This window comes from Hyperolius riggenbachi, chromosome 12 (assembly GCF_040937935.1).
Source record: "Hyperolius riggenbachi isolate aHypRig1 chromosome 12, aHypRig1.pri, whole genome shotgun sequence".
In the NCBI taxonomy this organism is placed as follows: Eukaryota; Metazoa; Chordata; class Amphibia; order Anura; family Hyperoliidae; genus Hyperolius; species Hyperolius riggenbachi.
Window position 1 is genome coordinate 239264556 of NC_090657.1, and position 23447 is coordinate 239288002.

The 23447-nt window shown below is 47.4% G+C and overlaps 1 protein-coding gene across 12 annotated transcripts in view; it reads left to right on the forward strand.

Moving 5' to 3' along the window:
• SDK2 (sidekick cell adhesion molecule 2) overlaps nt 1-23447 on the forward strand; it is a 1552195-nt gene that overhangs the window by 298276 nt on the left and 1230472 nt on the right. For 2 of the 12 annotated variants that reach the window (XM_068263125.1, XM_068263127.1), the window contains exon 3: nt 7289-7383. The exons of the other annotated variants lie outside the window; for them this stretch is intronic. The gene's annotated coding sequence lies outside the window, so the exon portion shown is untranslated. The remainder of the gene's footprint in view (nt 1-7288; nt 7384-23447) is intronic. 12 annotated transcript variants of the gene reach the window in all.

Sequence of the window (23447 nt, forward strand, 5' to 3'; positions counted from 1 at the left end):
TATCGCCTTTACAGTGGAAGCCAATGCCAATGCTTGAGCTCGCATGCAAATATAATGCAAATTATATGCATTTTAGAATAGGGCCAATTAAAAGTGCATTTGATTAACCTAATTCCAAGCTACGTATGATTTGCAGTAAAAATGCATTGATGGCAGATGTAACATGTATCTCTCGATTTAGAACACATGTCCATTTCCAAAAGCACATCTTGAGGATGAGCAAGGGGGGGCAGAGGGGGCAATGTTTACCATAATCATGCTTACTTCCCTGCCACATATAATTCTTCCCAGGGGTGTCGCTAGCCCCAAATATCAGTGTCACGTGCCCCAGATCTATTGTGGGGTGCCCCGGATGTACCCCAGGCTGATTCAGCTGTGGTGCCACAATGGCAGGCATGCTGGGAGCTGTGGTGCATCAATTGTGATATGCTGGGTGCTGTGTTGCCTCTGCGTGCATACTGAGTGCTGTGGCTCCATGCTCTGTGTTATGGTGCCTATACGGGGGCAAGCAGGGTGCTGTGGTGCCATGTTGGGTGCTGTGATGCCTTTATGGGGGCATGCTGGGAGCTGTGATTCTTCCATGGGGACATGCTGGGAGTAGTGGCTCCTTAATCGAAGGTCCATGGAACATAGGAGGGGGTCCACTAGAAGGTCAGGGAATGCTATGGGGGGGACTGCCAGCCAGATAACCTGCCAGCAGGCCAGCTCACCCAGCAGAAAGCCAGACCAGCCAGCACAGAAGCCAAGTAACGGCCTAGTTGTGTTTTAGTGACACTGCCTATTTATGTAAAATGCTACGTTTTGTGTTTTTTTGTTTTTGTTTGTTTTAATGGAGAGAAAGGCTTCATCAGGCGCGGAGCTAGGGGGGGTCGGGGTAGGTCAAGTGCCCCCGGGCGCCGGGTCCCTAAGGGCGCCCAGCTGAGCTGATTTTTTTTTTTTTCTGCGGAGGGGAGCAGCGCAGAGAAGAGAAGAGAAGAGGGAGAGCTATGCGGACGGTGGAGAAGGGGGCCATCTCCCCCCCTTCTCTCACCTTAGGGCTCTCCCTCCCTCCATCGCTGTCCCCTCCGTTATTGTCCGGGTGCTGGCGCAGCGGGCGGGACTCACCTCCGTCTCGCTCCAGCGCCGGCCGGAAGTTCGGATCCCGCAGCCGCTGCTCTGGTCTGGACTAGACCAGAGTAGCGGCAGATCCATCCGCGCTGCGACGAGACGGAGGTAAGTTCCGCCCGCCGCTGCCAGCACCCGGACATTAATGGAGGGGACAGCGAGGGAGAGAGAGCAGCTCTTCTCTGCGCTGCTCCCCTCCTGCTGGGGAGGCAGGGAGGGGGACACCTGGCTACCTACTCTGGGCATATATACCCCTGGCTACATCTACTGGGCATATATACCCCCTGGCTACATCTACTGGGCATATATACCCCTGGCTACATCTACTGGGCATATATACCCCTGGCTACATCTACTGGGCATATATACCCCTGGCTACATCTACTGGGCATATATACCCCTGGCTACATATACTGGGCATATATACCCCCTAGCTACATCTACTGGGCATATATACCCCTGGCTACATCTACTGGGCATATATACCCCTGGCTACATCTACTGGGCATATATACCCCTGGCTACATCTACTGGGCATATATACCCCTGGCTACATCTACTGGGCATATATACCCCTGGCTACATCTACTGGGCATATATACCCCTGGCTACATCTACTGGGCATATATACCCCTGGCTACATCTACTGGGCATATATACCCCTGGCTACCAGAGTAGCGGCAGATCCATCCGCGCTGCGACGAGACGGAGGTAAGTTCCGCCCGCCGCTGCCAGCACCCGGACATTAATGGAGGGGACAGCGAGGGAGAGAGAGCAGCTCTTCTCTGCGCTGCTCCCCTCCTGCTGGGGAGGCAGGGAGGGGGACACCTGGCTACCTACTCTGGGCATATATACCCCTGGCTACATCTACTGGGCATATATACCCCCTGGCTACATCTACTGGGCATATATACCCCTGGCTACATCTACTGGGCATATATACCCCTGGCTACATCTACTGGGCATATATACCCCTGGCTACATCTACTGGGCATATATACCCCTGGCTACATATACTGGGCATATATACCCCCTAGCTACATCTACTGGGCATATATACCCCTGGCTACATCTACTGGGCATATATACCCCTGGCTACATCTACTGGGCATATATACCCCTGGCTACATCTACTGGGCATATATACCCCTGGCTACATCTACTGGGCATATATACCCCTGGCTACATCTACTGGGCATATATACCCCTGGCTACATCTACTGGGCATATATACCCCTGGCTACATCTACTGGGCATATATACCCCTGGCTACATCTACTGGGCATATATACCCCTGGCTACATCTACTGGGCATATATACCCCTGGCTACATCTATTGGGTATATATACCCCCTGGCTACATCTACTGGGCATATATACCCCTGGCTACATATACTGGGCATATATACCCCCTGGCTACATGGACTGGGCATATATACCCCCTGGCTACATATACTGGGCATATATACCCCTGGCTACATATACTGGGCATATATACCCCCTGGCTACATGGACTGGGCATATATACCCCCTGGCTACATATACTGGGCATATATACCCCTGGCTACATATACTGGGCATATATACCCCCTGGCTACATATACTGGGCATATATACCCCCTGGCTACATATACTGGGCATATATACCCCTGGCTACATATACTGGGCATATATACCCCCTGGCTACATGGACTGGGCATATATACCCCCTGGCTACATATACTGGGCATATATACCCCTGGCTACCTACTCTGGGCATATATACCCCTGGCTACATATACTTGGCATATATACCCCCTGGCTACATATACTGGGCATATATACCCCCTGGCTACATATACTGGGCATATATACCCCCTGGCTACATATACTGGGCATATATACTCCCTGGCTACATGGACTGGGCATATATACCCCTGGCTACATATACTGGGCATATATACCCCTGGCTACATATACTGGGCATATATACCCCCTGGCTACATATACTGGGCATATATACCCCCTGGCTACATATACTGGGCATATATACCCCTGGCTACATATACTGGGCATATATACCCCCTGGCTACATGGACTGGGCATATATACCCCCTGGCTACATATACTGGGCATATATACCCCTGGCTACATACTCTGGGCATGTATACCCCTGGCTACATATACTGGGCATATATACCCCCTGGCTACATATACTGGGCATATATACCCCCTGGCTACATATACTGGGCATATATACCCCCTGGCTACATATACTGGGCATATATACCCCCTGGCTACATGGACTGGGCATATATACCCCTGGCTACATATACTGGGCACATATACGCCTGACTATATATACTGGACACATATTATTCTCCTGGCTACATATACTGGGCATATATACCCCTGGCTACATATACTGGGCACATATACCTCTGGCTACATATACTGGGCACACATATCCCTGCCTACATATACTGGGCACATATACCCCTGGCTACCTGTTCTGTGGACATCTCTACCCCTGGCTACCTGTTCTGGGGACATCTATACCACTGGCCACCTATTCTGGGGACATCTATACCGCTGGCCACCTATTCTGGGGACATCTATACTGCTGGCCACCTATTCTGGGGACAACTATAGACCTGGGGCTACCTATTTTTGGGGAACCTCGTCAGATTGAGTGTATTTTGGAGAACTGCTGCCAGGTGAGAGGTGTCTACCATATTAAGGGGGCATTCTACCTATTTATGTGAAATGCTGTCTATTTATGTGACTCATGACTGCTGAATTTGTCTTGTTGGGGGCCTCATGGTTACTGAATTTGTCTTGTTGGGGGCCTCATGATTTGTTGGGGGCCTCAAGATCGCTGAATTTGTCTTGTTGGGGGCCTCATGATTGCTGAATTTGTCTTGTTGGGGGCCTCATGATTGCTAAATTTGTCTTGTTGGGGGCCTCATGATTGCTGAGTTGGTTATGTTGGGGGTCTCATGATTGCTGAATTTGTCTTGATGGGGGGGGGGCTCATGATTGCTGAATTTGTCTTGGAACATGCTGGAAGGTACATACTGAGGGAGGGTGGGTGAGCGTGAGCCTGCTAACCTCCATATACATTTGGCTCCACCCATAACCACGCCCACATTTATTATGTGACCACGCCCCTTATTGGCGCGGCGCGCAACCTTGACTTTGGGGGGCGCATTAATAGTCTTTGTCCCCGGGCACTGAAAACCCTAGCTACGCCTCTGGGCTTCATCCAACATTTTGCTGGGCTGGGCTATTTAGACTGCTGTGAAGTTCATGTAAATTTGGCTCCACCTATGACCACACCCACATTATGGTGCATGGTCACACCCATATTCTATCTGGAGTGCCCCAAAGTGCCCCTGATCTCTTAGGGTCCTAGCAATGCCGCTGATTCTACCCCACCCCACCCACACACCCACACACAAACAAACACACACACTTCCCATTTTCGTCACATTGTTGCTCAACTGCCTTGTCCTCATTTGTTTCTTCAACACCTTCAAACTAGCTCTCAATGTGCATCTCTTCCAGATTGCCTATTCATGTGCTGCATTGTTTGTACAGTGTGCAGTGAACGCCCACTGAATATTAGCAATATGGCCAGCGTGCTGGTCAGTGACTTCAGTGTCAGTTTAGCGAGGGAGAAATTTTCTGCCTTGTCCATGTGGTTAATTGCTGCTTTGCATATGTGCGGTAATTACTGCGTTTTATATGTGAGGTATTTGCTGCATTTCAAATGCGGGGTGATTGCCGCATTTTAGATGTGGGATTATTGCAGCATTTCATATGTGGGGTGATTGCCGAATTCCCATGTGGGGTGATCTCCATAACAGAAAACATGTCTAAAGGGAGTTCGGGAAAGAATAATATAGCCTTATGTCCCTCCTCTCTCGCGCTCTTTGACTGAACGTCATTTTTTAATTCAGGATAGTCAGTGTGGAGACCTGCAAAGCAAACTGTTCCCTCTTATGCAGCCATGCAAGGCATATTCTTCCCGGAGGTCTTTGGTCCTGGAAACAATCATCAATGGCATTCAGTGGGTTCTCTTGAGAAGCATGCAAGGCATGTGATTTTTACCCGACAGTTTTGTAAGAATCTATACGTTGGTTGCTATTGGCAACAACACTACACCTTTGTTCCGGCACCAGCAACTCACTCGACTCTCATCACAGCAACAGCATAGGAGATAGAACTTCTTAGGCATCCTCAAAGTTTCAGGAGTTTATTCAGTAAACAAATATACAGTACATGTGGTTACATCTTAGCAAAGCAGATTGTTCTGTAGTAAGTCCGTTGCATTTCAGCTTCTTGATTCCATTCCTGGTGAATGGTAATCAGTCTTTATCTTCAGTCTATACTACGTTACAGCTATACTACGTTGCTCTTAGTCCTATATACAGCATACAGTTAGATAAGATGACAAGACATATTATAAATAAAAGTAAAGGGTGGAAGCCAGCAGTCACAAGAAGCAGAAGTGCCCCTCTCAGGCCCGTCACCTGCTTTAGTACCGATCACTAAAGAGTTAAATGTGACATCACACATCATCACCTACTACTGGCTGGTAAAAACCTCGTGATATAATGACAGGCACGGTCTTTACTGCACCTGCCCGACCTCTCACCTAGATGTAAAGTTCTAAGAAGGACTTTATTTAATGTACTAGTGAGAATATTTTCATAAAAATGGCCCATATTTATGTGGTTTGTTGCCCGCGAGTCTGGCCTCTGCACTGGATATCTCTGATCCAGCTTTGGCTGTTCTGTGTAAGACACAAAACCATGTTCCAGTGTTTCTAGAAATACTGCTTAAAGGGAGACTCTGCAAATCAAGTCTTTTAACTAAACTCAGTTAACATAACTGAGACCTTACATTCTAACAAGTTTAACACAAACACAGAAACCATGCGGTCTTTGCTCTTGCTTGGGGGAAGGCATAGTTTAGGGAAATGGGGGGGACACACATCCCCACAATGTTTGCCTCAGGTAGCAAAAAGTCTAGAACCGGTCCTGGATAGAGAGTTTCATTGGTGCACTGCAGAAACGTTGCCATGTGGCGTTAAGCCTGAGTCACTACAGTACGCCCAGCAAAGTTCAGACAACACACGTCTAATGGTGCCCATACTTGGTACCTTTTTTTTCCGATTAGATAATCTTGTTCGATTATTCCATTAGGTTGAATATAAAGATTTTTCGAACATGTCTGATGGGATTTTTTTTGAAAAAAAGGATAATCGTTTTTCTAGATGGAAAAAAAATATTTTCGTCTTTAATTTGATTCAGTCGTTTTGGTCAAATAAACAGGAAAATGGAGTGTCTTTATTGTACTGTGTATGGGCACCATAAGGATGATCCTCAGACGTCTGAAACGCACCAGAATCCCCACCCAACACTACTTACTATTTCTGCCTTTCTGTGTTTTTCCCTTTATACCTACTCACAAGTTATACAAGGCAGTAGAGGTGATTATCCCATTGAAAGGTAAAAGTAGCAGGTTTTGGGTTGTGTTCCCACTTTCTTACGGATCACATGTGGCTAGTGGGAGCGGTCAGTATAATGTCCACTCGGGTGGTCCGCAGTGATCCGTAATAAGTGCGGCCTGCTTGCTGCAATGGATCCCACAGATCCGCTGCAGTGTGACAAGTGTCAACGGCTCCTCTGTATAACATAAAAGCCGTTCACTGTCTGCTTAGCAATGAGCGGAGAATGGACAAAAAATGTCCATTCTCCTTTCTAGTGGGAACAGAGCCTCAAAATAAAATACTTTTTTTAGTGAGAATTGTTGCTTTGGCAAAATGCTGTTTCCGCCATCGAAGGGATTTTGCAAAGTTTGAAAACTCTTCCGTGCTTGCTTGCAAGCGTGGAAATCCCATCTAAAGCACGTTCCCACTCTACTGCTTTCTAGGGAGCTATAAGCCTCGTATAGTCATCAATGTACATAATCCCCAGAAATAATGATATCACTAAGAAACACAATTATCTGCTAGTAATTTATTCAGCAATAAAGCAGAAAACTGCAAGAGCCTAGAAGAGGTCCCTGCTGTCTCGGATCATTCGTGGTCGCGGCGTCTCTTCATCTCGCGGATGCCGCGCTGCCTCCGTACCGAGGCTTAATGTGTACGGGGATAATTGATAATCACTATTTGTCATGTAATGATTTATCAATACAGGTAATGGTGGACAAGGGCCATTAGATGGTGTAATCTGCTTCGCTCAGAGCTATTCCAGCCTAAGTGACAGTCCACAAGGATTGATACAGGGACAGGTGAGTAATGGCCCCAGGCTCGTCTTTCTGTGCAGAAGTTTATCCTTCATCTATTCTTATTTCCCCACTCCAATTTTCTTAAGAATAGAATGTAATAGAAAAGCATATTTATTGTGCATAAAATGTTGCAGGTTCTGCAAAGTAAAGAAGAAAAATATTTGCTGCTCCAATTCATAGTTTATTAACTCACGCTCAGTGATTACCAACTGCCTGCTCACTCCCAGTCAGTAAGAATCCATGACAACCAACTAGAGACTGACAACCAGGATAGGCTATCGTCAGTAAAGAATTGTGGCTTCAGACACGATAATCACTCATAATCAGTCTGCCCAAAACCCCCCTCCACCACACACACCACACACACACACACACACGCACACGCATACACACACACACACACACACACACACACACACACACACACACACACACACACACACACACACACACACACACACACACTGTACACACGCATACACACACACACACACACGCACATACACACCAACACCACCTCCCTCCACATCATTATGCGATTAAAGGCCACTACCCACCTCATGATTTACCTGATGATTCTCCCCACGACTGGCAATTTTTTTGAGCAAGGAGCGGTCATTTCCATGATCTCACAACGTGAGTACAGGCGCACGATCGGGGCCGGATTACCAACCAGGCAACAAAAGCAGTTGCTAGGGGCCCCCATTCAGAGTCAAAGGGGCCCCATCAGCACATAAACCAGCCCTTGCCATCCTGTCAGTGGTGGCTGGATAGTATAATGGTTAAAGGGACTCTGAGCAGTGCAGTACCTATGGAAAGATGCATATCATTTTAAAGCTCTCTTTTTCCTCTTTCCAATGATAGATAAACTGCCACCCTATGCCTTTTAGTTTTCGCTATTTTCGCGATCGAAATCGCGGCCATGGCAATTTCGATCGCGATAATAGCGAAAACTAAAAGGCGTAGGGTGGCAGTTTATCTATCATTGGAAAGAGGAGAAAGAGAGCTTCAAGATGATATGCATCTTTCCATAGTTACATTGTATTACACAGGACGACAAGTCAGCAGCTCGATTCAGCACAATGCAATGAAATATAAGGAACCCAGGGGGATATAACTACAAACATCATGCTGGTATGGTTGAGGATGTAATTAATTAGTTGTGGGTATGCTTAAAGGCATACCCACAGGCACTGCTCGGAGTCCCTTTAAGGGCTCTGCCTCTGACACAGGAGACCAGGGTTCGAATCTCTGCTCTGCCTGTTCAGTTAGCCAGCACCTATTCAGTAGGAGACCTTAGGCAAGTCTCTCTTACACTGCTACTGCCTATAGGGCGCGTCCTAGTGGCTGCAGCTCTGGTGCTTTGAGTCCGCCAGGAGAAAAGCGCAATATAAATGTTATTTGTCTTGTCTTGTCAAATGATGACGTGCGCTGCTGATTGTCTTCAGAGCCAGGCTCTCCTCCTAGGTCCCCCTCCTGCTACTGTGGGCTCTGCCACTGCCCACTCCTCCCTCCCTTCCCACAGAGAACCACAGCTGCAGCAAGCATGATAGCAGCAGATGGCAAATGCTCACTTACCTATCCATGATCCAAGCGATAGAGATCCCGTCATCTGAAACCTATCTGTCTCTTCTACAGTGCAGCCGCTCGCTCTGAACTTCCTGATTCTCAGATCAGACAGCAAGTAGGAAGTAGTAATAGCAGTAGTAACAGAGCGGCAGCACTCTAGAGGAGAAAGATGGGCTCCGGATGACGGGACCTCTATTGCTTGGATCGCAATAGGTGAATGTGAGTCATCTGGTGCTGTCATTCTCCCCCGCTGCGGCTGTCTTTTCTGCTGGACTATCGTATTCACTGGGATGGAGGCAGCATGGTGGCTGTCTAGTTTGGGAGGAAATCGGTTGTTCGGTTTCCGGTTTGGCGGTGTCTAGAGCTTTCTGCTATTGTCAGGCTGGAGATGGAGGGGGAAAGTGCTGCCACTGTGATATCTGGCGCCCTCTTCACAGGGGTGCCCCAGCCCCTGAGTGCAAATGTCTCAGCCATTCATCTCTCACTCTGCATTTTGCCGCTGCTATTCCCTGCATTGTGCACCCACAGAGGAAAGCGGGCTGTTGCCCATAGCAACCAGTAGCTCGGCTGCCCCGGTGTGTGCGGCATGTTGCTGTGCAGCTGCATCTTCTGATTCTATTACGGCATGATGGGGGGGCCCAAATCAGTTACTTTGCTTAGGGCCCCATTTAGCCTTCATCCGGCTCTGCGCACGATCATGCGAACATTGTTTAGCGCATCAATAACGACCGCCACGGAGGAAGATCGGATCTTTAATATCCCCAGCAAAGTACGGGAATGGCTTGAAGTCTTGTGCATGCCCGCTGTGTGCCGTTGCGTGACATCATGTATACCCGCCGGCCAGAACATGGATCAGGGAGCGCACATAATTATCATCATGTGATGCTGCTGGGATCCATCTTCCTGGGCTGTGAGATGAGTATGTAGCTTTAAGCGGAAGCATTTCTGATTGGCAGGGAGGGAGCAGACATCTGTAAAGCCCCTCCTCTAGTCCAAAAAATCCCCCTCATACTCACCCAGAGTTTGTCATCTTCATTTTCTACAGGCCCGTCAGACAATACTGCTCCTTCTTGTACCACGCTGACTTCCTGTGGTCTAAATGCCGCCCCCTTTTTGGGCCACACCTCTCCTTCATGAGGTAAGATCAGATGGAAGCTTAGTAGCAGGTCAGAGGAGCAGGAGAGGCTGGAGGGAAAGAGAAAGCAATACATTTTAGTGGATATGGTTTAAAGCTGATCTTTTGCCAAAATCCTGTTTCCTTCTAGTTAGTTTCTATTTTGCTTTACATCATCTGCCCATCCGTGTGCCAGGCAAGCTTCAGAGGAATTTCAGCACATCTATGCTGATATAACTACATAATCAGAGGCATGCCTATAAAGGGGGACTCTACTACAGTCTCATGGCTTCTCAACTTCTTACCTTCCCTTCTAATACAGGGTCAGTTACTCGAGATGATGTTGTTGGTGAGGGAGTCATGGTTCCTGTTCTTGTTATGTGGCATTCCTGGTAGATGGACCTCCTGGTTGTGAGGTCATCACAGGGAAGGAGGTGTGAATATTTGGAACCGGGGAGATAAATAGGCACCTCCCTGCTTTGCTATTTTTAGCGTTTTGCACTAGTATTTGGCCTGAGGAAGTGAACTCAGACCCACGGAACGCGTTGCCAGTGCATAATAAAGTTCATTTCTATATAAAGTTGTCTTTATTGAGGTAAGCCACCTCCTTTTTCCTCTTGTTGTTGATTTTAATCTTATTTTATAGACAGTACCTCTAGGTGCCTCTTTTCCCTTCTTGTGCTGCTCACCCTCCATTGGAAGGGTATTCTCAGTCCAATGTGGTGCTTCTTTGATTGGTCCCTCTTGGTTTTTCTATAAGAGAGAGACCACTTCTAGCACTTCCTGTACTCCCGAGTGGAGAAGCTCCACCTCCCTTGTGTGGTCAGTAGAACCCACTATGGTTAGTACTACTATTTCTACTTCTCTGAATAATTCTCATGTTGGTGATATATTGCGTTTTTTGGCTCCCGTTGTCTCAATGCTTCTCTATTCAAGTTGTTCAGCCACCTCCTCCTCATTTTAATTTTGGGAAGCCCCACAGGGCCAGATTTGTACATTTTACTGCCCCCAAGGCCCACTGTGTCTCCCTCGATCTTGAGCACCCCATCCTATGCTCCCCTGTTCTGTGCTTCCCCAACCTGTGCTGTGCTCGACTGCTCTGCCTGATGGAAGCCGGGCATCCATGGACCGTGTCTGTGACCGCAAGGGGTTTACAAATTTGGCAGTTTAGCTTCTGTCAGGCCTGCAGGAATATCCACTCACGAATCAGCTCCAATGCCCCAATCTACCTCCGCACGTTTCACCCTATGTGGCGCGTTCCCGTTTAAACGAGAGGTGAGAAGACAACACCTGCCCGACTTCAGTTACACCCAGGCTTTTAGTGTGCAAAGTATTGGAGCTGAATGCAGGGTGGGCAATAGGGCTGCTCATCAGGATTCCGGATATCCGGGCAACCCGGATATCCAAACTTTTTTACGCTATCCGATTCAGATTCAGATCCCGGATTTTTTTAAAAATCCAGATAGCTATCTGTGGATATTTGGCCGGATAACGCGGATATTGTGGATATCCGGATCCGGAATACTGTAACTAAGGAGATGACGTCCTGGAGCCATTTAGAGGGCTCCTAGCAAAAGCCCTAGCAACCAATCACAGAGAGGAACCCTGGCCAGCCCCACCTGACCTCATTGAGTAAATCAGAGGGCTCCCAGCCTAAACCCTGGCACCCAATCACAGAAAGGGACACTGGCCAGCCCCCCTGTATATTAACCTCCTTAGCGGTAACCCCGTACTGGACACGGGGCAAGCCGCCACGGAGGATTTCTCAGGCCCTGTTGGGCCGATTTGCATAATTTTTTTTATACATGCAGCTAGCACTTTGCTAGCTGCATGTTACTTACGATCGCCGCCGCTTCGCGCCGCTACCTACCGCGTCAGAGGGTGCCCCCCCCGAGATCCGTGCGCTGCCTGGCCAATCAGTGCCAGGCAGCGCTGAGGGGTGGATCGGGACTCCCTCTGACGTCATGAGGTCGGTGACGTCATCGCGCCCATCGCCATGGCGACGGAGGAAGCCCTCATGGAAATCCCATTCAGAACGGGATTTCCGGATGGGCATAAGCATCGGCGGCGATCGGAGCATACGGGGGGACACCGCATGGAGGGGGAAGCATGTAGCTAGCGCTAGGCTAGCTACATGCTAAAAAAAAAAGGTAAAAAAACCTAGGCCGTGGGAATCATACCGTCAGGGAGGTTAAGGAGGGCTGCCATGATGAGACATATCGTATTAGCTTGCTGAATCCTCACTGAGAGACATGCTCCAGTGCTGGTGGCCTAGCAAGGGCTGTACACAGTTATAAACCTAAAGCTGTTCAGTGATTAACCCCTTCACTACTATCACTACACTATTGTTAAATCGTGAATTAGCTTGATGAAAAATTGATTGATGTCATTGTATGACGGTCAGAGTGTGTACTCCAGTGCTGCTGGCCTAGCGGTGATAAACCGAAAGCTGTTCAGTGATTAACCCCTTCACTATCACTACACTATTGTTAAATCATTAATTAGCTTGATGTCATTTGTGTGACAGTCAGAGTGTGTGCTGCAGGCAGCTGCTATGTGTTTGTGTGTGTGCTATGCACAGACCAGGCCAGCTGCTGCAGGCCAGCTATTAGCCTTAGGTATATGTTAGGGATTAGGGGATAGGATTACTGTGTTATTGTGTAGTTAGTACTGTAGTAGTTGTTAGAGTAGTAGTACTACTGTGTTAGCTTTCTACAGATCTGCTGTACTGTGAGCAGTGGCAGTGTGACAGTTAGTGTTCACTAGTGGCTTCTCCTCTGCTGTCTGACTGTCACTCGGCACTTGCCACGTGTCACTTGCCACGTCTCACGTGGCACTTGTCACGTGACACGAGCCAAGTAACACGTGCTAAGTGCCAATTGCAAAGTGCCATGTCCGGCATGCTCCTGGCACACGTTACACCTGCTGCTGCTGCATTGCCCTGCTCTTGCTGCCTGTGCAGCTCCCACCGCCAGGCCAGGGTGCCACAGGCCGCTGATAGTGTTGGGCGAACAGTGTTCGCCACTGTTCGGGTTCTGCAGAACATCACCCTGTTCGGGTGATGTTCGGGTTCGGCCGAACACCTGATGGTGTTCGGCCAAACTGTTCGGCCATATGGCCGAACTAAGAGCGCATGGCCGAACGTTACCCGAACGTTCGGCTAGCGCTGTGATTGGCCGAACGGGTCACGTGTAGTGTTGGGCGAACATCTAGATGTTCGGGTTCGGGCCGAACATGGCCGAACTCCGAACATAATGGAAGTCAATGGGGACCCGAACTTTCGTGCTTTGTAAAGCCTCCTTACATGCTACATACCCCAAATTTACAGGGTATGTGCACCTTGGGAGTGGGTACAAGAGGAAAATTTTTTTTAGCAAAAAGAGCTTATAGTTTTTGAGAAAATCCATTTTAAAGTTTCAAAGGGAAAACTGTCTTTTAAATGCGGGAAATGTCTGTTTTCTTTGCACAGGTAACATGCTTTTTGTCGGCATGCAGTCATAAATGTAATACATATAAGAGGTTCCAGGAAAAGGGACCGGTAACGCTAACCCAGCAGCAGCACACGTGATGGAACAGGAGGAGGGTGGCGCAGGAGGAGAAGGCCACGCTTTGAGACACAACAACCCAGGCCTTGCATGAGGACAAGAAGCGTGCGGATAGCAATTTGCATTTTGTCGCCATGCAGTCATAAATGTAATACAGATGAGAGGTTCAATAAACAGGGACCGGAAACGCTAACCCATCACAGATGTTCATTGTTCATGTTACTTGGTTGGGGTCCGGGAGTGTTGCGTAGTCGTTTCCAATCCAGGATTGATTCATTTTAATTTGAGTCAGACGGTCTGCATTTTCTGTGGAGAGGCGGATACGCCACCGATCTGTGACGATGCCTCCGGCAGCACTGAAACAGCGTTCCGACATAACGCTGGCTGCCGGGCAAGCCAGCACCTCTATTGCGTACATTGCCAGTTTGTGCCAGGTGTCTAGCTTCGATACCCAATAGTTGAAGGGTGCAGATGGATTGTTCAACACAGCTACGCCATCTGACATGTAGTCCTTGACCATCTTCTCCAGGCGATCGGTGTCGGAGGTGGATCTGCACGCTTGCTGTTCTGTGTGCTGCTGCATGGGTGTCAGAAAATTTTCCCACTCCAAGGACACTGCCGATACCATTCCCTTTTGGGCACTAGCTGCGGCTTGTGTTGTTTGCTGCCCTCCTGGTCGTCCTGGGTTTGCGGAAGTCAGTCTGTCGGCGTACAACTGGCTAGAGGAGGGGGAGGATGTCAATCTCCTCTCTAAAGTCTCCACAAGGGCCTGCTGGTATTCTTCCATTTTGACCTGTCTGGCTCTTTCTTCAAGCAGTTTTGGAACATTGTGTTTGTACCGTGGATCCAGAAGGGTATAAACCCAGTAATTGGTGTTGTCCAGAATGCGCACAATGCGTGGGTCGCGTTCAATGCAGTCCTAGGCCGAAGAGGTCATAGCCTAGGGTCACAAAACCTGTTTATTTGGGCTATTTCAATGGTGGCGAGTCTGACGTACATAAATCGCAGCAATGGCCGTTAGCAACGTCTGAATCTCACGAAATGTCTCATGCAGGTAGAAGACATATTGTTAGACTTATATAGACTATATAAGACTATAGTTCCCTACATCTCTGCAAACCAGAGTTACAGGGCTCCAAATTTGGTAAAATCCCCCTTAGGCTTTCATTGGGCCTCCTATTTACAGTTCCAAAATCTCACATCTTTTCAAAGGGCAATTACTCAGCAGTGGCAAATTTTCTAGCATTGTAGGGACCCTTAGGGGGAACATGACTGGTGAGTTTCGGGCCCCTAGGCCGAAGAGGTCATAGCCTAGGGTCACAAAAACCTGTTTATTGGGGCTATTTCAATGGTAGTGATGGTGACGTACATAAATCGCAGCAATGGCCGTTAGCAAAGTCTGAATCTCACGAAATGTCTCATGCAGGTAGAAGACATATTGTTAGACTTGGATTCCAAAGATGGGGTCCCTACATCTCTGCAAACCAGAGTTACAGGGGTCCAAAATTGGTAAAATCCCCCATAGGATTTCATTGGCTCCCTATTTCACTTTCCAAAATCTCACATCTTTTCAAAGGGCAATGGCTCAGCAGTACCAAATTTTCTAGCATTGTAGGGACCCTTAGGGGGAACATGACTGGTGAGTTTCGGGCCCCTAGGCCGAAGAGGTCATAGCCTAGGGTCACAAAAACCTGTTTATTTGGGCTATTTCAATGGTAGTGATGGTGGCGTACATAAATCTCAGCCATGGCCGTTAGCAACGTCTGAATCTCATGAAATGTCTCATGCAGGTAGAAGACATATTGTTAGACTTAGATTCCAAAGATGGGGTCCCTACATCTCTGCAAACCAGAGTTACAGGGGTCCAAAATTGGTAAAATCCCCCATAGGCTTTCATTGGGCCTCCTATTTACCGTTCCAAAATCTCACACCATTTCAAAGGGCAATGGCTCAGCAGTGGCAAAACTCACCAGTCATGATCCCCCTAAGGGTCCCTACAATGCTAGAAAATTTGGTACTGCTGAGCCATTGCCCTTTGAAAAGATGTGAGATTTTGGAAAGTGAAATAGGGAGCCAATGAAATCCTATGGGGGATTTTACCAATTTTGGACCCCTGTAACTCTGGTTTGCAGAGATGTAGGGACCCCATCTTTGGAATCCAAGTCTAACAATATGTCTTCTACCTGCATGAGACATTTCGTGAGATTCAGACTTTGCTAACGGCCATTGCTGCGATTTATGTACGTCACCATCACTACCATTGAAATAGCCCCAATAAACAGGTTTTTGTGACCCTAGGCTATGACCTCTTCGGCCTAGGGGCCCAAAACTCACCAGTCATGTTCCCCCTAAGGGTCCCTACAATGCTAGAAAATTTGGTTCTGCTGAGTAATTGCCCTTTGAAAAGATGTGAGATTTTGGAACTGTAAATAGGAGGCCCAATGAAAGCCTATGGGGGATTTTACCAATTTTGGAGCCCTGTAACTCTGGTTTGCAGAGATGTAGGGAACCCATCTTTGGAGCCCAAGTCTAACAATATGTCTTCTACCTGCATGAGACATTTCGTGAGATTCAGACGTTGCTAACGGCCATTGCTGCGATTTATGTACGTCAGACTCGCCACCATTGAAATTGCCCAATAAACAGGTTTTGTGACCCTAGGCTATGACCTCTTCGGCCTAGGACTGCATTGAACGCGACCCACGCATTGTGCGCATTCTGGACAACACCAATTACTGGGTTTATACCCTTCTGGATCCACGGTACAAACACAATGTTCCAAAACTGCTTGAAGAAAGAGCCAGACAGGTCAAAATGGAAGAATACCAGCAGGCCCTTGTGGAGACTTTAGAGAGGAGATTGACATCCTCCCCCTCCTCTAGCCAGTTGTACGCCGACAGACTGACTTCCGCAAACCCAGGACGACCAGGAGGGCAGCAAACAACACAAGCCGCAGCTAGTGCCCAAAAGGGAATGGTATCGGCAGTGTCCTTGGAGTGGGAAAATTTTCTGACACCCATGCAGCAGCACACAGAACAGCAAGCGTGCAGATCCACCTCCAACACCGATCGCCTGGAGAAGATGGTCAAGGACTACATGTCAGATGGCGTAGCTGTGTTGAACAATCCATCTGCACCCTTCAACTATTGGGTATTGAAGCTAGACACCTGGCACAAACTGGCAATGTACGCAATAGAGGTGCTGGCTTGCCCGGCAGCCAGCGTTATGTCGGAACGCTGTTTCAGTGCTGCCGGAGGCATCGTCACAGATCGGCGGCGTATCCGCCTCTCCACAGAAAATGCAGACCGTCTGACTCAAATTAAAATGAATCAATCCTGGATTGGAAACGACTACGCAACACTCCCGGACCCCAACCAAGTAACATGAACAATGAACATCTGTGATGGGTTAGCGTTTCCGGTCCCTGTTTATTGAACCTCTCATCTGTATTACATTTATGACTGCATGGCGACAAAATGCAAATTGCTATCCGCACGCTTCTTGTCCTCATGCAAGGCCTGGGTTGTTGTGTCTCAAAGCGTGGCCTTCTCCTCCTGCGCCACCCTCCTCTTGTTCCATCACGTGTGCTGCTGCTGGGTTAGCGTTACCGGTCCCTTTTCCTGGAACCTCTTATATGTATTACATTTATGACTGCATGCCGACAAAAAGCATGTTACCTGTGCAAAGAAAACAGACATTTCCCGCATTTAAAAGACAGTTTTCCCTTTGAAACTTTAAAATCGATTTTCTCAAAAACTATAAGCTCTTTTTGCTAAAATTTTTTTTCCTCTTGTACCCACTCCCAAGGTGCACATACCCTGTAAATTTGGGGTATGTAGCATGTAAGGAGGCTTTACAAAGCACAAAAGTTCGGGTCCCCATTGACTTCCATCATGTTCGGAGTTCGGGTCGAACACCCGAACATCGCGGCCATGTTCGGCCTGTTCGGCCCGAACCCGAACATCTAGATGTTCGCCCAACACTAGCCGCTGATACCACCTATATTTAACCCAAAACACGATTGCTGCGTCATTTTTTGGAGGTGTCTTGGCTGAAAACTGTCACGTCCCAGTTGTGCGGTTGGACTTTGGACACAATGTGGGCTGCACGACCACTGTCTGGAACCTAGGCCCAATGTTAATTGACAGACATTTTTTTTTGGGGGGGGAGGGATTTTACATCATCAATTAGTGTTCCCCTTCACAAAATAATGATGCTACATGCCTCATATACCCTAAAAAACGTTTGTAAAGCAATTTAAAGGCCACTCCCGGTTTTTCTATCCGGATATCCGAATTTGCCCGGATATTCCGGATACTAGGGTTGGATATCCGATTCGGATCAGAAAATTTTGAAATTGGATATCCAACCCGGATCGGATATCTGGGTATCCGGATCCAGATTTTGAAAAGGGGTATCCGAGCAGCACTGGTGGGTAAATAAACTTCCAGGCCAAACAAAAATACAGAATAGCAAAGTACAGCAACAGTCCAGGGTCATACACGGGTAAACAGAGATTTCGCAGTACAGGAGGGCTAGGCAGGAGAGAGGTCAAAGAATGTATCTGAGGTCAAGTCAGGCAGCAAACAGTTGTGGTGATAATCCAGGCAATTGATCGGTTCAGGCCAGAGGCAGGACAAGGTCCTCCAGCAGCCAAGGCTGAGACACCAAAGTGCGCCCCTCCCATCCCTGCCACCCAGCCGTCACACACTGATTGCTATTAGACTAAGAGGCCCCTCCACCCCAGCCATCACACACTGATTGCTATTAGACTAAGAGGCCCCTCCACCCCAGCCATCACACACTGATTGCTATTAGACTAAGAGGTGCCACAGGGCCCACAACCTCCCCAACACCTTAATATCTAGTTATCTGGCTTGCAGTCACTGCTATGTATCCCCTTTTCTTATTTCTTTCTGCTTCAAACACAATTAGGAATGACAGCTGAATGAATTGTGCGCCCCCTCCTACACTGCGCCCTGAGGCTGGAGCCTCTCTAGCCTATGCCTCGGCCCGGCCCTGGTTCAGGCAGCAGACAAGGGGAATCCAGTAAACGAGCAGAGGTCAAAATTCAGATAATCCAATATAACAAGAGCAGGTATACAGAGCAACCAGCAAGCTAGAGCTATCACAGGCAAGATGCAACTGTAAGAGCAAGGTTTAAATACAGACAGCATCCAATCAGTGGGCGGCCACATGCACACAACAGCCAATCACATGCAGGCATTAATCCTGTTTAAGTATCAGCTGAGAAAGAGATCAGCTGACACGAGTGGCAATACATGTCAGCTGAGTAGCCAGTACTAACCAGCAAAACATCCTGGCTGTGTGTCAGCTATATAGCATAGAGCATTGCCTCTGACATGAGAGACCAGGGTTCAATCTCAGCCAGGGTCACCATCCATATATTATTATTTATTACATAAACCCCTGCCTAAGTGTCAGTCGCCTCAGACCATACTGCGGCCGAGAGACGCGATCCCTTACAGCTTCCTAATCGTGCCAGCCCACTTCCCTCCCCTTTCTTCCTGGTGCCCCAAGCCACAGCCTTTTACGGTCTTTCCTCAAATCCAGCCATGAAGCCGCATCAAAGTGGGGGGTCCATCATTTATAGTTAGCCCCTTTACTCAGTCACTTTAACCGAGTGTTCAAAATGAATTTCAAGAAAATGAAAACTTCACACGCTGATGTAGCGGCTGCAATTAGCCTTATTCTGTCATGCAACGTTCCATAGATTTGTATTGGTGTGCGTTATTCAGGTAAATGGAGTTTTGCCATGCAAATTCCTGCAGTAAAGAACAGTTAAGTAGAAAATAATACCGCATAAGTACGTCGTATTCAGCCTTTCACTCAAATTACTGGCGTTCTATTGATTCCGAAGCAGGCAACAAACTGCATCGCGGATGAAAAAGCGTTTTTTTGAATCTAAAGAGGCACTTTACATCTTTGCTCTAAACAATTCCAAGCTTACGCCAATGTTACTTCTAACAAGAGATGTCAGTTCGTTAAGCTGATAGTGATGGGGATTTTATAAACGTGTTATTGTTTGACAACCATAATTAGTCGTTTTAATGTCAGTGCACTTGTGCTTAAAGGGGTTATACCACTTTAGTTCAAAAAATAAAGCAAAAACAGATAACATATATCAATGCCACTCAAGCTGTTTTGTATCTGAATGTCACTAAATATCAACTTTCAACCTCCGTCTGCCACAGCTATAATTTTTTTTTTCAGAAAACTTCCCAGAAACCATGGCAACAGCGTACAGCTTTAGTTAAGTGAGTTAAAGACACCCAAACATGTTTTCTCTTTATTGTGGCTCATTGGTGAGTGGTTCTCTGCAAGGCAGGAAAACCCCTCCAATATATATCTGGAACTCAACTAACCGGCAGTCTCAAGCAACCAACAAAAATTGCAGCACTCTCAGTGGTGAAGGCCAACTTCTTATGCTGTTTGTGGACTCTGCTGGGCATAAAGAGACACTGAATCGAGAATAATTCTCGCTTCAGAGCTCATAGTTAGCAGGGGCACACGCCTGCTAAAACGCCGCTATCCCGCGGCTAAATGGGGGTCCCTTCACCCCCAACCCCCCCCCTCCGCAAAATCAACGACCCAATTGGCCGTAGATTTTGCTGCTCCTAGAGGCAGGGCTAACGGCTGCAGCCCTGCCTCTAGTCGCGTCTATCAGCGGCGCATCGCCGCCTCTCCCCCGCCCCTCTCAGCAAAGGAAGACTGAGAGGGGCGGGGGAGAGGCGGAGATACGCGCTGACAGACGCGCGAGGGGCAGGGCTGCGGCGGTTAGCCCTGCCTCAACCAGGAAGAGATCCCCGGCTGCACGGAGGGGATTTGTGAGGTAAGGGACCCCCGTTTAGCCGCGCGATAGCGGCGTTTTAGCAGGGGCACACATGCCCTATGAGCTCTATTGTTCAATTAGACATGCAAACACGTTAATCCTCACCTCCTAGAGATTTATCACCTTCTCAAGTTTAAAGTGCAGACAAAACCTTGCTATCACTTTGACCCACTGTTGTAAAATTACAACATAGAAATAACCAGCTCTAAATCTCTTAAAATCAGTATATTCAATGATGACATAAAATCTGCATGATCTACACATATTAATGATCACATAAAAAATATATCAAGCTTTTTACTTACTTTAGTCCTGATGTATCCCGTCCAAAACAACAAGATGATGTACTCCAAAGCAGGCAACAGGGTTGTATGAGTTCATGGCCAGATAAACAGACCTATTTACACATTAAACCATCCAATGGTGTTGCAGAACTGAACAATAGGTTCTATTAGTAATGTACATGAAGTTTTAAAAAGAAAAAAAATGGGGGAGGGTTTATTTTTGTAGCCTTAAATGTGATGTTGTAATATTACAACACTGGGTCTCTGGGGGTTAAAGAGGTTCTGTTGACGGTTTCAAAAACAAAAAAACTGCCACTTACCTGGGGCTTCTATCAGCCCCCTTCAGCTGGAATGTCCTGCGCCATCCTCTTCCCATGCGCCGTTCCCCAGTGTCGGTGTAATTATTCGTCTAACTAGACGAATAGAAGTGCGGCTGTGTGGCCATGGCCGCATCAGCGGGAGCTAACTGCACAGGCGCAGTACGAAGTTTTCCTGTACTGCTAAGATCCCGCTGACGCTCGTGGTAGCGAGCCCGCGCATGGCCATGGCTGCACAGCCGCACTTCTATTTGTCTATTCAGGTGAATAATTACATCGATGCCGGCGGCGGGGAATGGCGCATCGGAAGAGGAGGGCGCGGGACATTACAGCTGCAGGGGGCTGATAGAAGCCCCAGGTAAGTGGCAGTTTTTTGTTTTTGAAAACGTCAACAGAACCCCTTTAAAGGGATGTCCTCAGTGATGGGTTGGAGAAATCCCTGGAGATATCCCACCCTTGAACCCGGTGTAGGTAGATGGAATGGTGCTGGGTATGGAGTGTACCCGGCCAGTATGGGTTAATCCCAGAAAATGAATGTGGTAAGCATGTGAGGCAGCCGGCCAGGCAGTGCGGTGTCACCCACAATGAGAAGCCAGGCTGGTGTTTAAAAGGCAACGCTTTTCTCAGGGAAGCGCACCTATATCAAGAAAGTGACCAAACAGTATATATAGGAGTCTAAAAATCCTTCCCTTAATTTTAATTGGTTGATTTTGGGGGGAGGGAGATAGGAGGGGGAGTGGAGAGAGGTACGGAGGGGTAAAATGTATTTTGATTGGATGGGGATTGTAATGACGATATTTGGGAGTGGGGACGGGGAAAGGTACCTGTGATGAGCCATTGGGTATGTAAAACACATACAAGAAATATGCAAATTCAAAGTGCGTTCACTGCAAGAAATATGCCAATTAAGAATGCAAATAATATGCATAGTGAAAATGGAAATAATTATGGAAGGGGAGAGGTATCTGTGATGTGCCATTGGGTATGTACAACACATAGGATACAGAAATTATTCAGATTAAAATGATAAGCACATTGAATGCAAGAAATGTGCAAAATAAGAGAAAAAAACACAATGTATTGTGCTGCGATGTTAGCATCACATCTGGAAGAATGAACAATGACGAAGGGGGAGTTTTAGAAAACAGGTGGGGGAGAGGGCAGGAAAAAGACGTTGGGCACATTGTTAAGTCCCTGGGGGGAGGGGGGGGGGAGACGTACCTGTGATAAGCAATCCTCTTAAGCTGGAATTTTTTATTGACTCAAGTATAAGTCTACCCAGCAAAGTTAATGGCTGCACTTGGGGCTCAGGAGGGGTTAATGACTGCACTGCATACAGTATTTCAGCCATTAACCCCACCTGTCCCTTAAGTGCAGCCAATACCTTCACCAGACCCCAAGTGCTGCAATTATTCACTCCCTTTTACGCAGCCCAGTATTTCCCCCCCGCCCCTTTCCTTGGTAATTGGTGTGGCCACTAGTCAGGACTTTCAGATCTATGTTTTCTTGGCACTTTCTTTCCTCAAAGTATCACTTACACTGGTTAAACTGCTGCAAATGGGAATGCCACTATTAGTACACACATTAGTCTGTGATCAGTGTCATCAGCGACTCGTGTATAAGCCGACCCCTATACTTTTACGAATCAAATCAGTCCTAAATTTCTAGACTTATACTTGAGTATATACAGTGTACACAAAGTGGTCCAGCGGGCCATGGCCCCAATTCCAATCTTATGTCTGACCAACCAGTGCTTGTTAATATTTTTATTTATTTATTTTTATATTTTTACATTTCAATTAAAAACAGAGCTACAATTTCCAGTTTTGCATTTTAGCATTACAGATAAAGAGACAGAGAGAAACTGCTGACAAAATTAGATACACAACACGCTCAGCGGGCTGCGAATTAGTGACATCCTCACAACTCGGCGTGTGTCACAAATGCTTCAAAAATGGCTTTTTAAAAATTACTTACAAGCGCAGACCGTGTCAATTACTTAACATCTCCGCCAAAGTTATATCGGGCTTTAAACAGACATCAAAAGGAAAATGTCACTCCGCTTCTGCTGAAATTATTAGCTGTAAATGGAGTGAAATAACAATTTCGTGGTTATTTTGACACATTCGGGTGTAAAGAAGGAGCTGAATTTTAATGGGATGTGACGTTAATTTGACGAGAAGGAATGCTCAGACCGCCGGACTAGTGGCAAGAGATGATGACTCAATCTTTGATGCTTGCGGGTGAGGGGTGCGCGGGGTGACAGTGATTATTTGGAAGGGGCGGAGCTGACGCGGTAAAAATGCCATTGAGGCCCCCTGCAGAGTGCAGCGTCAGACATTCTCCTTATCACAGTGGAAATCTACCTCTTAAAGCTTAACCAAA